The sequence below is a fragment of the Lepisosteus platostomus genome, assembly GCF_059453375.1.
Source record: "Lepisosteus platostomus isolate fLepPlt1 chromosome 5 unlocalized genomic scaffold, fLepPlt1.hap1 SUPER_5_unloc_3, whole genome shotgun sequence".
NCBI classification, from domain to species: domain Eukaryota; kingdom Metazoa; phylum Chordata; class Actinopteri; order Semionotiformes; family Lepisosteidae; genus Lepisosteus; species Lepisosteus platostomus.
The window spans coordinates 624,003-640,266 of NW_028291473.1; the positions used below are offsets into that span (position 1 = coordinate 624,003).

At 39.9% G+C, this 16,264-nt stretch overlaps 2 non-coding genes across 2 annotated transcripts; one reads left to right on the top strand and one right to left on the bottom strand.

Moving 5' to 3' along the window:
• The first annotated feature begins 5,892 nt into the window (after positions 1 to 5,892).
• trnar-ucu (transfer RNA arginine (anticodon UCU)) lies at positions 5,893 to 5,985 on the top strand. The gene is made up of 2 exons: positions 5,893 to 5,929; positions 5,950 to 5,985. It is a non-coding gene; the product is annotated as a tRNA-Arg (tRNA).
• An 8,471-nt stretch (positions 5,986 to 14,456) lies between these two features.
• trnaw-cca (transfer RNA tryptophan (anticodon CCA)) lies at positions 14,457 to 14,528 on the bottom strand. Its single transcript has one exon. It is a non-coding gene; the product is annotated as a tRNA-Trp (tRNA).
• Positions 14,529 to 16,264: the final 1,736 nt, after the last annotated feature.

Below are 16,264 nucleotides of genomic sequence, written 5' to 3' on the forward strand. Positions count from 1 at the left end.
GCCGGAACACATCATTATATCTCATTTTGTATTTCTATAAAAAATCGTTTGCCCAGCCTAACACTATTGTTGTTATTGTTTTTATCCTGTAAAGCGCTTTGAGCAGCACAGCTTTCTCACCAGTTAGATTACTTTTTGATACTATCCTTACACAAAGCAGAAACTTCTTGTATTTTCCGATGACATACAAGTGGAAAGATTACAGATTTTAATCGTCTTTTTTCTGAACCAGGGAAAATCTGATCATGTTTCTCTATAACAATAATAAAAAACTTTATTTTACATATCACCTTTAAAAGTGGCATCTCAAAGCAATACAGTAGATGGAAACCACAGATTACAAAGTAAATACCCAGACAAACGCAAACGCGTTTTTAATAAAATGCTTTTATTCATTCAGCAGAGAGAGCGTAAAACCTGGGCATAACAGCTGTTCCTTTTTCTGATCACCCGCTCTCTGGATACACGTCTCACCTGTCCTGTTCTTTGTTTTCCTAATTTGCTGATTATGCCTTCTGCGATCCACTCCTGCCCTCACACCCAAAGAAGACTATTTTAAATTGATTTGCGCGGTCCATTGTGCAATTAACACTTGTATGTGCTGTCCTTAAGGTGATATCACATAAAGGTGATATGTGAAATAATGTTTTTTTATTGTTATAGAGAAACATGATCAGATTTTCCCCGTATCAGAAAAAAAGATCTAAAGTATACTAATTTGTCACTAGTATACTTTTAATACAGTCTTTGCTGTGCTCTTGAGGATCCTTGTAATATTTCAAGCTCTGGTTGAATGATAAGTGTAGCAGTTTAAATAATTTTCGTAGTTAGATATTATGAAACGCTCTGTTAAAAGCAAGGGAGTTTTTATGTCCATTACAGTAAAAGAAAATGCCTGACAAAGCAGGGCTTGGACAGATTCCAAGTGCATTTTTGCAATTTGCGTTGCATTGTGCTGCTGTAATACAGTTTAAAATAATTAAAAGTCTAAACAGTATCAGCTTTATTTATGGGTTGCAATTTAAAAAAAGTCAAAAACCGCACTCAAAATGCAATTTAGAGCTTTCTGGCAAGAGGAGACACCCAAATTAATAATGTAACATGCCACTGCATGAACAAGGTTATACTGCTATTTCCTTAGATACGCGATTAAAAAATAATTTTTATTAAATTTTTAATAAAATGTTTTTGTTCACTCATAATCTGACAATTTCAGGAAGACTAAGGAAGGACTAAGGGAATTGTCATCTGTTGTGAAAGGTCTGTGAGCTCTGTGACTTTGAGACCACTTGTTATCCCAGGTTGTTTGAATTGCCACAATTCAAATAGAGAAAAAAGAGCTGACTGACAAGATTTAAGATGTGGCTGTCAATGTTGGATTAAAAAAAACACATTGCCCGACGTTAGTTGCATTGCTTGAAAAATAATTTTATTTCGAGAGACTGGATAAGTAATTCAAGTGTTTTTTTTTTAACTTCCTGAAAAACAAATAATAATTTAACTTTATGTGCAAATGTTTTATGATATGTCGCTGTTGTGAATGTCTGTGGAGTGCCTGTCTGTCCTGGCTATGCTCTCTCGCTTGCTCGCCCTCCCCTTCTCTCTCTCTCTCAATTCAAGGTGCTTTATTAGCATGACAGATTGGTACAATCAGTGTTGGGTATTTACTTTGCTTTGAGATGCCACTTTTAAAGGTGATATATAAAATCAAGGCTTTAACTTGCTTTAACTCCGCAAGTCTGAGTTCTCGTGTCTGTCCTATCCAAACCCGAAAGTATTACAATATGTATCTTTATAGCAGGTGGTGTACAACTTTTTAGCATAGATTACACTTTTCTAAAATGTATTTTAAAAAAAAAACGATTACAATCTAATCTTTCCATGTTTGATCCCAGGATCCCAAGAAAAATAAATCTAAACGGGGAGAATGCTATGCTGAACGTTAATTAAGATACTTAGAAGACAAAGATATCAATTTATGTTGCATTTGTCTGATTGTGAATCAAAAAACACATATATTTAAACCTGCGTTTGCGATTTAAATCAAAACGCGATTTAAATCAATATAAATGTTTATATTGTAACACATAGGTGACTATTCATTGTTATTAAAATGACTTAAATTCGATCATGTTGTGATATTTAGAAATATAAATTTGTTTGGTGCGAGTGAGGTTTTATTTAATCTCTGACCCAGGGAAATGTTTTATTTTTTCAAAGAAATGTTTGTTGAAAAAAAAGTCATGACTCCAGCAGGATTCAAACACACAGCATGTGAGGTAGGAGCCAGGAGCCTAACCCACAGTGCCACCAGCAAGGTCACATGCAGAGTGCTGAAAAAGCACTACAGAAACATTATCAACAGACAATGTACAGCATGTACTATTCTTGTGTTGCGGTACATGAATATAATTATATCGTTATTAATTTCTTTAGATACGCAATTCCATATTATATTCCCTTTTAATCAAATTCTAAAAGTATGCTTGTTGACTCCAGTATCACATTAGTTAAAGACTTCGAAGCTTAAAATGTTAAGGGAGAAATGGAATACTGGTGTGTATTTTTTATTTAAAGTACAGAGACCAGCCATATACTGTATGTTTATGTTCCAAAATTAATATTGTTTATGGCCTTCACACGCGTTACAGTATGCTCCTATTCTTTTTATGCTCAGGTACTAAGATTTCCCTTCAGTGGTAAAATTCCATATGAATATTCAATGCTAAAATGGGCACAGTAAAGACATTTACTGTAAATCTTTCTACGACCGACCAACGGACTACGAGTGCCCCTGTCGGTCAACCAATCACGTACCGCGGTATTTTGCGTCATCCCGCATCACAATGCGCGACGCCGTAGCCAATTACCTCCGGTATGTGTCTGTATTTGTAAGCAAAGGAGAGTCCATGCTGCGTGTGAAACACATCAATAGTTCAGCATTTCTGAAACGTTTAATTGAATTGACAAAGAAATCCTCTCCTTAAACTTCAAAAAAGGATTATCTGTGGAGCCAGCAGGCGTAACACTGCAGTTGCCCGTTTCTCACAGGTGTTTGAAGTTGTGGATAACATTTAGTTAAACCTAATAACTGGTTGGGCCACCCTTAGAAGCAACAACTGCAATCAAGCGTTTGCGATAACTGGCAATGAGTCTTTTACAATGCTGTGGAGGAAATTTGGCCCACTCATCTTTGCAGAATTGTTGTAATTCAGCCACTATGGAGGGTTTTCGAGCCTTAACCGCTTTTTTAAGGTCATGCCACAACATCTCAATCGGATTCAGGTCAGGACTTTGACTAGGCCACTCCAAAGTCTTCATTTTGTTTTTCTTAAGCCATTCAGAAGTGGACTTGCTGGTGTGTTTTGAACTTGAACTTGAACTTTATTGCCATATGTAACCGGTACTGGTACAATGGAATTCTTACTTACAGAAAGTCTCTCGATTGTAAAACAAGTGTAAAAAACAAGACAAAGTGCAAACAGTGCATCAAGACAATGTACAAACAAACAATAGACAATGTGCAAGTAAACATGTAGACAGTTTGAATGTAAACAATACAGACGTGTAAACAATGACTGGAGATGTGCAATAGATAAGAAATCATAAAGAGGTAGATGGTGATGGTGTAGGTGTGGTCCGAGGGGGATGGCTAAATTTCTTCGCCAGTCTCACTGCTTGTGGATAGAAGCTATTGAAGAATCTAGTGTTAAGTGTCCGTATGCTCTTATATCTCTTGCCTGAGGGCAGTGGGGTGAAGAGCTCATGCCTGGGGTGGTGACTGTCCTCTGTGATGGCCAGAATTCTACCATGGCAGCGGTCCTCATAGAGCTGTTTAATCTCGGTGAGACCGCAGCCGATGATCTTCTGGGCCATATTGACCATTCTCTGTAGTGCCTTTCTTTCTCGCGAAGAGGTGTTACCATACCACACAGTGATCCCGTTGGTGAGGACGCTTTCGATGGTGCAGCGGTAGAAGTTCACCAACACATGTATTGGCATCCCGCATCGCTTGAGGCACCTCAAGAAATAAAGGTGCTGCTGAGCCTTCTTCATGATAGAGTCAGTGTTCACAGTCCAGGTTAGATCTTTAATGTGAATTCCCAAAAACCTAAAGCTGGTGACTGTTTCCACTTCCGTTCCATCAATACTGAGTGGGCTGTGAGTGTATGGCCTGTGTCTCCGAAAATCCACTATTAGCTCTTTCGTTTTCTTTATGTTCAAGTCCAGGTTATTGCTATGACACCACCTAAGCAGCTGTACAACTTCATCCCTGTAAGTGGACTTGTCATCATCACTGATCAGTCCTATTATAGTGGTGTCATCGGCAAACTTAATGATGCGGTTGTTGCTGTGTCTTGCTGTGCAGTCGTGAGTAAATAGGGAGTACAACCTTGGACTCAGACAGCAGCCTTGTGGGGTTCCAGTGCTCAGGGTGAGTGGTGTTGATGTTTTATTGCCTATCTGCACCACCTGTGGTCTCTCGATAAGAAAGTCCAGCAGCCAGTTGCAGACAGAGTTGCACAGACCTAATCCCCTGAGCTTTGTCACCAGTTGACTGGGTATGATGGAATTGAATGCTAAACTGTAGTCCACAAACAGCATTCTCACATACGAGTTCTTAGTGTCCAGTTGTTCCAAGGTTGTATGCAGAGCCAGGGAGACAGCATCATCCACTGATCTGTTGTTCTGGTAGGCGAACTGCAAGGGGTCCAGGGACTCTGTGATGGAGGAGTTGATGTGTGACAACACCAGCTTCTCCAGGCATTTCATCACCACAGATGTTAATGCTACTGGGCAGTAATCATTCAGGCATGTCACTTTTGTCTTTTTGGGGGTTGGAACAATAGTGTTTTTTTTAAAGCAGATGGGGACCATGGACTGTGACAGGGAGGAGTTAAAGATGTCCGTAAACACTGTGGTCAGCTGGGCTGCACATGTCCTCAGGACTTGAGGTGGTATCCCATCAGGCCCTGCAGCCTTACGGATTTTCACCCTGCTCAGAGTCTTCTGCACGTCCTGCTCTGAGAGTTTCAGAACAAACTCGCCCTGCACACTTGGGGTCTTCTCAGCATTGCCCGTGTTCAGAGCATCAAAGCGGGCATAGAATTTGCCCACTTTGGATCATTGTCCTGCTGCAGAACCCAAGTGCACTTCAGCTTGAGGTCACGAACAGATGGCTGGACATTCTCCTTCAGGATTTCTTGGTAGACAGCAGAATTCATGGTTCCATTTACCACAGCAAGTCTTCCAGGTCCTGAAGCAGCAAAACAGCCCCAGACCATCACACTACCACCACCATATTTTACTGTTGGTATGATGTTCCTTTTCTGAAATGCTGTGTTACTTTTACGCCAGATGTAATGGGACACACCTTCCAAAAAGTTCAACTTTTGTCTCGTCAGTCCACAGAGTATTTTCCCAAAAGTCTTGGGGGTCATCAAGATGTTTTCTGGCTCATCAGTGGTTTTCGTCTTGGAATTCTGCCATGCAGGCCATTTTTGCCCAGTCTCTTTCTTATGGTGGAGTCATGAACACTGATCTTAACTGAGGCAAGTGAAGCCTGCAGTTCTTTGGATGTTGTTGTGGGGTTTTTTGTGACCTCTTGGATGAGTCGTCACTGTGCTCTTGGGGTAATTTTGGTCTTTAGAAATGGCTTTATAAACTTTTCCAGACTGATAAATCTCAATCACTTTTTCACACAGGGCCATGTAGGTTTGGATTTTTTTTTCCCTTAATAATAAAAACCTTCATTTAAAAACTGCATTTTGTGTTTACTTGTGTTATCTTTGTCTAATATTTCAATTTGTTTGATGATCTGAAACTTTCAGTGTGACAAACATGCAAAAAAATAAGAAATCAGGAAGGGGGCAAACACTTTTTCACACAGCTGGCTCTGTGGCGCAATGGAGAGCGCGTTGGACTTCTAGGCCTTGATAGAATGAAGTCATTCAAAGGTTGTGGGTTCGAGTCCCCCCAGAGTCATGTGTCATTTTTATTGAACCTTTCGAAATCCTCTAGGGATTGGTGTTGATCAAGTCAAATACAGGACTTCTTAAGAGTCCACAGTTGAAAATGAACCAGCAGCCACAAGAAAGAAATAAGCACTGGACTGTGATCACATCACTCCTGTCCTGGAGTCCTTGCACTGGCTTCCTGTCAACTTCAAAATCCTCAAGCTCACCTATAAGGCTCTCCATGGCTTAGCACCTCAGTACCTGTCTGGGTTATCGCCCTACTCCCCACCTCACAACCTCCGCTCTTCTAATTGTGTTTTCCTATCTGTCCCCCAGTCCATCTACACTCTATGGGTGACAGGGCCTTCTCCTGTTTTGCCCCAAAGCTCTGGATCTTTATCCCCAAGGATATCAGAGAGTCACCTTCTCTAAACTCCTTCAAATCCAGACTCAAAACCCTCTTCTTTAGAAGAGCCTTTAATGAACTATTCTTTACCCCCTCTGTTCCTACTGTATTTAATACCACCATCTATTGTCTCCTCTAACTGTGTATTCTCATCCTGCTTATCTTGTGTATTTTTTTAACTTTATTGTTGTCATTCTGTAAAGTGCTTTGAAAAGCCACCTTTAAAGGCGCTATATAATGTAAAGATTATTATTATTATTATTAATAATGAACAGTGCATTTAACACTGAGCACATGCGGTCCTTCTTTGCAAAGGATTGCAAAGGTTGGGAATTAGCTTTTCACTCATGTTGTTGAAGACCGTATCCTGGCTGTGTTGCAGGAAATGTCTGGATGCCATCACCGGATCAAGGAGAGGATCAGGGTTTTGGGAAGTCTTTTTGATGCCTGACACTGTGTGTTTCCTGGTTGTAACGGGTGTCATTCTGGACCTAAACAACAGAGAACACCATTGAAATCGCTGAACTGCCTAGCGGACACTTTGTCGCCTTCTTCTGACCTGTAATTAATGCGATTCTCTGAAAACGTGGCACGTTGTATCTGTGCTACCTTTATGGAGGGTGACCATACTCATAAGGATCATAGATTCGATCACAAGCATCTAAAAACGAGAATGAGAAAATGACATCACGCTATAAGGCTGAATGGCACGAATTCTCCTGTTCCTTCTGCAGCAAATGTGAGTTTTTTTGCTTCTTAACACTGAGATAGTTGGAGATATTTGGCAGCTGTGGGATTCCAACTCAACCCTCAAAGAGACTGGAGCTTTAATCCAGCTCTAAACTAAAAACTGGGTGACTTGTAAGGGCTGGTAGGAGAGGAAAAGAATAAATGCTTCTTTTTTGGTCTTTAGCTACTAAAAGAAAGGAAAAAAATATTTGATTATTATTTATTCACCAGTTGTTTTGATCAAATCATTGTAACGCAGTGCCATATTAAGGTATAATATGTACATGAACGTCATGTCTGAGTCGATGATGGCAGCTGAGTATCGCTGGAGGACAGTTCATCATGAGTGGGTAAGCCTGCATAATGAGGTAGAAGAGATCAGCCTCTCTGACGCAGTGTCCAGTGACACTAACCTTCTGTCCTACTGTTCTCTGCTAATGTAGAGGGTGAATGTTTATTTAGGTGAATGTAAGGTTTCATTCTTGTAAAATATTTCCGAGCACTTTTTTTGTTGCTGAAAATTAATCTTATGCATTTGAATGAATTCCGATATTGTCACCTAATTCTATACATTGTTTCATCAGACTAGAACATTTAGAGGAGCTCAATTGCATTTATGAATTGCATAGTGATAGTATTTCTTTCCGTTTAAATACTTCAGTCAAAAATGTAGAGAAGGTGCTCCTGTTTTCACCATTATAAGAACTGTGATGCACCAGTAATATTTACTCTCACAAAAGTATTGTAATTGTATTGTTCTGTTCTGTAACAATCTTGAGTGACACAAACCTTCTGTTTTACTGCACTACACTTCTCCAGAGGCCAGTTCAGCACACAAGGATCCTCAGTCAAACAAACACTGCAATCGCTTGATAAAAGCCATTCCTCATCCTTTCTCTTAGTATTGGTGCAACTTTTGTATGCAAAGAAGGCGATTTGACAATGAAAGGTGCAATCATCTTAAAGAGAGTCTTCATGAAGGCATGCACAGCTTAAGGCACATGAAGCTGAATCCGTGAGCTGATTGACACAAAACAATGTCGCATCGCATTATCCGCAAAGCTGTTTTGCTTGTCTGACCACCTCTTCGTACTTTACAGTGAGCGCACATATTTCAGTTTCTTCTTTTGTATTTTCCTTACTATTTTACTGTCCCTTTCCCCCATGTGGAGATGTATCCACTGCCAAAACTGCTGTCTGATTATTTAAATTATCTGTAAAACTGTTACATGACTTCATCTAATTGTAAATTTATAAGACAGTCTGTGAGACATTTGTGAGAGTAACTGAATCCCAGGGCTGGTGTGGAATCACACACAGACAGGTCTTCTGTGTGATCTGAGTCCCACTGCTCAGAGCTACAGACTGGTCAAATGGTCACTATTGTAGACCATCGGACCATCGGCTACAAATAATCAATATACTGATCATAGTGTCACTACTGGTGTTTATTACATAAATACTATATATAAATAATAAGATAATTCCACACTCATGTGTGTTATAAAACATTTATAAATTTTGGGAGGCTGACATACAGTAAAGAAAGTAATACCGAAGGGCTGGAAGTCCTGGAAAGGGTTCATAGAAACTTCTTGCTTCTGACCTGGAACAGAGCCCACAGCTGCCAGATCAGTGACCCCTGAGCCCAGTTCACAGAGAGGAGAACCAGGAGCTCTTCTCTGTCTCTAAGAGGCTGTGAGGAAGGAGAAAAGGGGGAGATGTGACTTGAGTCCAGGCTGTTCTGATATTATTCATGAAGCAGCACTGATTGTCTGAATATTTTCTGGTCCTGGATTGTGAAGATAGTGAGCAGTATGGAGTTGAGCTTCAGTCTGAATGTTAGTCTACACTGTGAATCCGAATGAGAAGAGAATATTGATTTTTTATTCTGCCTAAGAGATTTTTTCTTCTTTGCCAGGTGGTGTTACATCCCCTTTAGATACTCTACACAGACTGCCAGAGAGAAGAAGAGAGAGAGAGATGGACAGATAAGAGCACACGCAGTGAGAGAGACATACGTCTTGATTTACTTTGAAGCAAATGTTCATTTCCTTTCTGGAACAAGTTGTTTCTGAACTTCAAGACATTCATACAACTTCTGAAAGATAAAATACAAATCTTGCTTATCAGGACAGAAGAAATACTGCAAAAAAATGTCAGTGATTTTTTCTCATTTTAACGAAATGTGCAGAAAAACAACGGCAGTGCATCTCCATCGTCTTGATTTAGCTTAATACAAGTATTCACTCCCTTTAATGAAAATAAAAACCTGTGAAAGATGAAATAAAGTTCTTGATTATTCTTCGTCAGTGCAGAAGAAGTACTGCCAGCTGGCAGGAAAATGCCAGTATTTTATTTTCTTAAACTGCAAACGTATGAATGGTGAAAATGTGTCTCTGTGCAGCTATTAAACAAAGAGCTGGTGGTTCAAGCACACTCAGGGACATGCTTCAGATTGTTATGATGTAACATAACCATCGCTAAAAATTGATGGGATTTCTTCCCAAACCCTCTTGAACTTCGCAGCAAATGTGTGTTTTACTTGTGTGGAACTACAAGTAAAGAATTAAGTACCTAAGTCAATGTCCAAGAAAACCATCTTCACATGGGGAATTTTTCTTCAACTGGCTGTTGGGAGAATTCATTTATACACCCGTTGTATCCTTAGCAAAAATATTTTAAAATTAGAACACAGATTTGTTGGAGAACTTGACGGTCCTTGACAATTATTATTAAATAAGTATTATACAAATGTGCATTGCTATTTTAAATATGTACCTTAATTGTAATATATATAAACATAAATACTTTGATATGGATATTCATATATTCAGCACACTTCCACTGCGCCACTCTGCTGACAGCTGTCTTAGTGTGATGCAACACAACTTTTCTATCTTTGCTTTCGAAAAGTGCGCCCAAGATGAAAAGTCTAAACGGTTAACGCAGACGTCACTTTGAGCACTTGGTCTTTTATAGTACGAATCATCACACGCTGCTCTACATGGACGTGTCTTCAAGATCGTTGTGAACCAGAGCTTCTTCTTTCTTAGGCAACTGATTCTTTCGTCGTTAATTCCCAAATCTTCAATGAGAATCAGTGAAATGAAAACCAAACACACTCGCTTCCTAGTGTGAAAGAAAAATGATTGAAGCATTTGAGAAATAACGAGAGTAGTCTGAACAGCTCCAGCCTATCAACTGCTCTACAAAGAGATCGCTCCCTCTACACCCAGTTTATAACACTGAAAATGATTCAGAAAGCACAGCAAAGTTCTAAAAGCAGAGGTTGAAAAGCGTCTATAAAAAATAAAATAAAATAAAAATAATAATAAAAAAAAGCGTCTGGATACGTAAAATGTCAATTTAGTAACATCTTCAGCTTTGAAAGATTGTAATCCATATATTTTTGTTGCACTCTTTTTTACATAACAGGCTTTCGATAAATAAACTGTATTGTAATGAAGGCTGCATTAGTAAATGTGTATCTACTGTAGCATTGTTAAATAAAATCGGGACATGTGCCAGTCTCGAATTAATCACTCTTTGCAGGCACATTACGGAAACCTGCAGATGTTCGCTGGGAGAAGTGACTCCTGCAAAGAGTGTTAATCGTCGAGAAAAGCACTCCTCTCGGGAATATATTTCCAATTTCTGAAGAGCCGATTTTCGCGATTTTTTCCCCGATATTCTTTTTCCAGTGCGGTTATTGATCGCGTTCGAAAGATGATTTTCATAATGGACGTGTTGCCTGCAAAGTCACAGTGAAACTGTTAATGGCGAAAAGATTCAGAATATTTTTTTTTAGAATACCCATTTAATTTTTTAGCATTCTTACAAGCAAATTGTTTATGGAAACGCTAGTGTAAATTACAGTGTAAATAGACAGGAGCTATTACTATTTTAAACACTAGTTGTGATAGCTGTAGCTCTTATCTGCATCTGAGTTCCCGGTATGAATACTATAGGTTATAATTTATCTGCTCGGGCTAGGATACGTTCCTGTTTCTCAGTTTGATCAAATATGTACTGAAAATACATTGAAAAAAACGGTGTCGGTGACACCCCCTACACATCTCGGTGGAAGTTGCCATGTTCAAAAAATCCTAAAAAGAGAATTAAAGTTTCACACAACAAAGCATGACTGTGAAAGGTCAGGAGGCCTGCCTAGTGAGCACAACACTTGATCACAGTAAAAAAATAATTAAAAAATAAAGAAATGGTCCACAACTCAAAGCAAGGTTGTATAAGTTTAGGGAAGCTGTCTGGTGTGTAAAACACCTGGTTGCAGCACTGTGGCTGTTGTGCTTGAAGAGCTATTGACTCGTGAATACCACCCGCCCATCCCCATGTTCCGCCTGTCTAATGGTGCCATATTGAAAAAATCATAAAAAATAAAGAAAGGGGCCACAGCCACAGCAAGGTTGTATAAGGTTAGGGGAGCTGTCTGGTGTGTAAAACACCTGGTTGCAGCACTGTGGCTGTTGTGCTTGAAGAGCTATTGACTCGTGAATAGCAGCCCCCTATCCCCATGTACCGGCTGTCTAATGGTGCCATATTGAAAAAATCATAAAAAATAAAGAAAGGGGCCACAGCCACAGCAAGGTTGTACAAGGTTAGGGGGGCTATCTGGTGTGTAAAACACTTGGTTTCAACAGTGTGGCTGTTGTACTTGAAATGCTATTGAGCCACGAAGAAGACCCACCTATCCCAGTGTATCACCTGTAGTGTTATCTTCAAAAAATCATAAAAAAATTAAGAAAGGGGCACAGCCACAGCCAGGTTGTATAAGGTTAGGGGGCCTGTTTGGTGTGTAAAACACTTGGTTTCAGCAGTGTGGCTGTTGTATTTGAAATGCTATTGAGCTGTGAAGACGACCTGTCCCAGTGTATAACCTGTAGTGTTATCTTCAAAAAAGCATACAAAAATAAAGGTTCCACAACCCAAAACAAAGCTGGGAAAAGTCAGAGGACCTGCTTAGTGTGCAATACTCTTGCAGCATTGTGGGTGCTGTGGTTTAAATGCTATTGGTTTGTGAACAGAATACCCCTATCCCAGTGCATTGTGCCATATTAAATAAAAGCATGAGAAAAAGAGATTCAGAATGCAAAGCTGTGTCAGTGTTCTGTGTAAAAAATCGGTTTGAACATCATGGGAGCTGTTTTTAATAAGCTGCTGAGAAAAGAATATTTTAATCTTCCTGCTGTCAGTAGTATTGTGAATATAGTTGACCCTTACCTGAATGAAAACAGGGCATAAAGGAAGGGTTTCAGAAATCAAACAAAGCTTTATTCCCGTGCTTACAGTCTGGGTAATGGGAGACTGCGCTGTTCTGCTTCCTATGGTCATATACAGGTTTTTCGCATGAAGCCGTATTGAACAGTATTTCTCGCGTTGTGAACGTGTGCACACAGCGGTCCCCCGGGTTCCAGTTCGTGCGTAATTACGCATCGATGAAAAACCGGAGGTTTAAAAAAAGATAATTAGCTCACTGATAGTTTGATGTAAAGGCTGTGGAAATATCCACAAGTCGTGGTCTTTAAAATGCATTTGGTTTGACGGCGTTCTGTGCTACCATTGCGAAGATATGGACAAAAGAATATTCGTGCATGGTCAAAAAAATGTCATAAAATCGAAAAAGTAAAGGCTGAGAAAGCATCCACAATGTATTTTATACACAAAACAAGCATTCTCGCAACTCTAAGAGGTTTCGTGAAAGCGCTACAGGCGTGCCAAAATCGTTTTCGAACTTCGAGCTAACTTTACCCCGGTACGCGCTAACTGATTGCGCCACAGAGAATGACTGGTAAGGTCATTTCTCGAATCACAAGTTTTCGGTTAAAAAAAAATCTCTTCCCGTTTATTTTGCCAGCCGGTAATATTTCTTCTGTACTGATAACCAAGAATTGAATTTCATGTTTTGCAAGCTGTGTGAAGTTCATCAAAAACAAGTTTTTGAAAGGAAATGAACACATGCATTTAACAAAATCAAGCCCTTTGTGAGTGCCCCAAATGGTACGTTCTGTACTACAACATAGGAAGAAATACATGGCTGGGATTTGAACCACAGTTCTGTTGTTCAATAAAGAGGCACTTTAACCAACTAGGCTACGGTGACAGGACCACCATCACCTTTTACAGCCACTTGGACACACCGCTCTGAGACATCTGTGTTCAGAAAGCGCTGAACCTGCGCTCAGAGCAAATTGCCTCTTTTACATACAGTAGCAGCCCCGACACTGAGAAACGAAGAGAACTGGCTTTTATCTGGCATTTTTCATGTCCAATGCATTTGACATCTAACAAGGGCGACAAAGTTCTTTTGCAACACTATTTCTTCTTCTTTTTTATTTCTGTACGCTTTGATAAAAAACGAGAAATCGTGCAACGGAAAAATGTTTTTTTTTCATAGACAAAACGTGCACCAGGAAATGTTGTGTTGAGAAGAAATGATTTAACATGATACGTGACCTAATTTATCCGAGCAATTGCTCGACCAGCAAGATCTGGAGAGGTTGGAGAGTCTGGTGGATGTGATAATTATACGGTGTTGTGGAAGAAAACAGTCTTTCTTTGAATTCTCAGTCAGAATTTCAGTGCGAAACATAAACCCCTTGTCTGATTTAAAGAGATTATATTTTAAAACTCATAAAAAATAAGAAAACACATGTTTCTCACTTTGAAATTTTAGACGGAGCGGTGTATTACTAGTAGCGGCGCTGAGCACACTATGGGGGAATTCAGGTCATGTGAAATGCCAGCGGTTTAATAAGCAATGCGTCTGATTTCGGATCATAAGATTGTAGGTTCGACTTCTACCTGGCTCGTGTAAATTTTATTCAAGCTCCTCAGTAATAGCTGTATATTATGTAATGAACCGCACCTGAAAGCAAACGTTGGGTCTGTTTCCTTTGTTTTCCAGCATGAAATAGCAAATCGTTACAAAAAGCACCTGCTAATGTCCAATAGCGGGTTTTGTTTTCAAATTACAGTTTCAGGCTTCAGACACTTTTTAATAAAACAAAAGTGTCCGGAAACTCATTAACTTTCAGGTTTGCTTGAACCTGTATTAAAAAAAGTTATCTGAAACTTCCGGGATTCCATTAGCTGATGTAGCTGTCTCTAAAGTTGGACGTGATGTTAAGCAGATGTGAACTGTGCCTTTTCTCTTAAAAAAAAAAAACAAAGTTCTTTTTTCCCCTCCACTCCAATGCTGGAGACTGTAAGCCTGTGTGAGCTCCACACTGCGTGTCCTGTACTGCTCTATTTTGTTTTGATTATCTATGTGGTGTACAGATAGAACTCAACTGCATGGGGTGAATTCCGTGTTCAGGACCAGCAGAACCTGAAAAAGTAACAGCTGACCTCGACATGATTTGAACACGCAGCCTTCTGATCTGGAGTCAGGCGCGCTACCGTTGCGCCACGAAGTCACGGTTGTCAGTGCTGTTGAATTTCCCAAAGGAGACAAATCAGCTTCACAAAAAAAAAAATCTCCTGTGAAGAGCGCAGCTCTCCGAAGAGAGTCTCTTCTTCACAGACCACATTTTATTCTTCCTGCGCAGCTCTTGTGCAGGTGTTGTTCTCAATTACAGATCCAGGAACACTGATTTTTTTTCTATTTTTTTAAATTAAGTACCCCATGGTGCACCGGTAGCACGTCTGACTCTAAATCCCCAAGTTCATTTTCAAAGTATATCGGAGTCAACTGATACTGATCAGGTTCTGCTGCTACTGAACCCGCAGTCTTCACCTTAAGGTTCAATTCCTCAAGCCTTTTGACCTTATATGTCCATCCCTTCTCGTCAAAACTCGTATTTTCACAGAGTACCCTTCAGAAATCGCAGTATAGAATGAAAAAACTCCAGTAGATCTCGGCCGCTGTTGGTGATTTTCTCTGGAAATTTTACGGAGTGTATCACTTTCACTGAGACCGAGAAGTGTTAAGCTGTACATGAGTCTTTGTGGTTCGGTTGTTAACCAAAAGGGTGGTGGTTTGAGCCCTCCCAGGGACACTATGAGCCTTTTAATGTACACACCCGTCTCACTTTATCTCCACGGTCGGTCTTGTACCGCAATCAAATACAGAGCCCGTAGGAGGGAGTAAGCTCGCATATATAGCTCACCGTGTATATAATGAAGAAGCAGAGGTTAGTTTCTCATCTGCGCGTTACAGAGCCTTACGCAACTCGTACTGTACCAACAGCTAGGGTTTGATCCCTGCACGGGCTATTAGTTGAAAAGCCATTGTAAATGACGTGTAAGAGATTTATAGATACTGTAGATCAGTAGTTCTCAAACTGTGGTACGCGTACCGGCAGTGGTACGTGGAGTGCCACCAGGTGGTACGCCAAATGACCCTGGAACTGTGTAGTGTGCACTGAAAAATCGGGACGGGTTTTCATATTTTGTATTTTAATACTTGTCGAATACGCAGCCTACATACTACGATACAGTGCGTGCTAATACTTCAGTGGACACAAGAGATACTCTGTAATTCTATACCACTCTATAGGAATGCGTGCTATGGATGCAAGTGACCAATTGTATTTAAAAAAAGCTATTGTATCTCCAGCAAATAGGGAGAAAGGAGAATTAGCGTGATTTTGGAACAATGCCAACATTGTAAACACAGGAATGTATAGAAATACGTGCTACGAACGCAGGCAATCTTGTGAGCACACGAAAGCGTGATAGAAAAATATTTAAGAACTGTTCGAATTTGAGAAAAATACACCGAGCGTCTCTGTGTTTCGCTCCCATGCGCATGAAATAAAAACTTTAAATAAATACGGAAATAAAAACGGAAACGCGGAAAAAGCTTGCGGATTGCTAAAGCAGGTAAGCTACACTATTTTTGAAGAACCTTATTTACAGTTGGCAAAAGAGCTGACACGTATTATGTGTGGAAAAAAAGCTGCTAAACAGCTCGACCTGCTGCCCCCCTTCCCCTGAAAGACACAGTCATTCATAGAATTATTGAAATGAAGGATTATATCAAAAGTACACTGATAGAGCGCGTTAAGATGAGCAGATGTTTTTCACTGCAATTAGATGAGTCTGTAGTCGATTTGGCCAATTTGCTCGTTTACGTTAGATACGAGTTTGAGGGTATGTCTCATGAAGACTTTCTGTTCTGTAAACCGCTACCAACAGGAACTACAGGAGA